A 607-nucleotide genomic window follows, 5' to 3' on the forward strand; every position below is an offset into this window, starting at 1 on the left:
GCCATGGAGAGCTCCTTTTCTGGTCCTGTCTGTTTGGTGTTCTATATGCTTCTTGTATTTGTATGGGCATATCTTTCTTTAATTTTGGGAAATTTTCTTCCACAATTCTGTTGAAGATCTGGTCCATGCCATTGTCTTGGGATACTTCTCCTTCCTGTATGCCTATGATTCATATGTTTGGTCTTTTTATGATGTCACACAATTCCTGCGTATTCCATTCTTGTGATTTCTTAAATTCTTCCTAATCTTTGCTTGGGTGGTATAGTTTGTCCACTTTATCTTCCAGTCTTGATATTCCGTTTTCCATTTCATTCTTCCTATTGGTGAGGCTTTCTCCTGTGGTTTCTAATTGGCTTACTGAGTGTTTCACTTCCTTCTTCATTTCAGTCTGAGCAGTCTTTAATATTTCTAGCTCTTTTCTGAATTCCTTCAGAAGTTTATCCCTATCTTCCTTTAGTTCTTTGATTTCTTTGTTTGTGTGTTCTTTAAATTCACTGAATTCTTTTATCATGTTTATAATTGTTCTTTTGAATTCCATATCCTGTGTTATCTCTAGGGGGTTCTCATTGTACTCCTCTGCAGGACTGTTGGCACTTGATGGGGATAT

This window comes from Nannospalax galili, unplaced genomic scaffold, assembly GCF_000622305.1.
Source record: "Nannospalax galili isolate Female #2095 unplaced genomic scaffold, S.galili_v1.0 scaffold351, whole genome shotgun sequence".
Lineage (NCBI taxonomy): Eukaryota > Metazoa > Chordata > Mammalia > Rodentia > Spalacidae > Nannospalax > Nannospalax galili.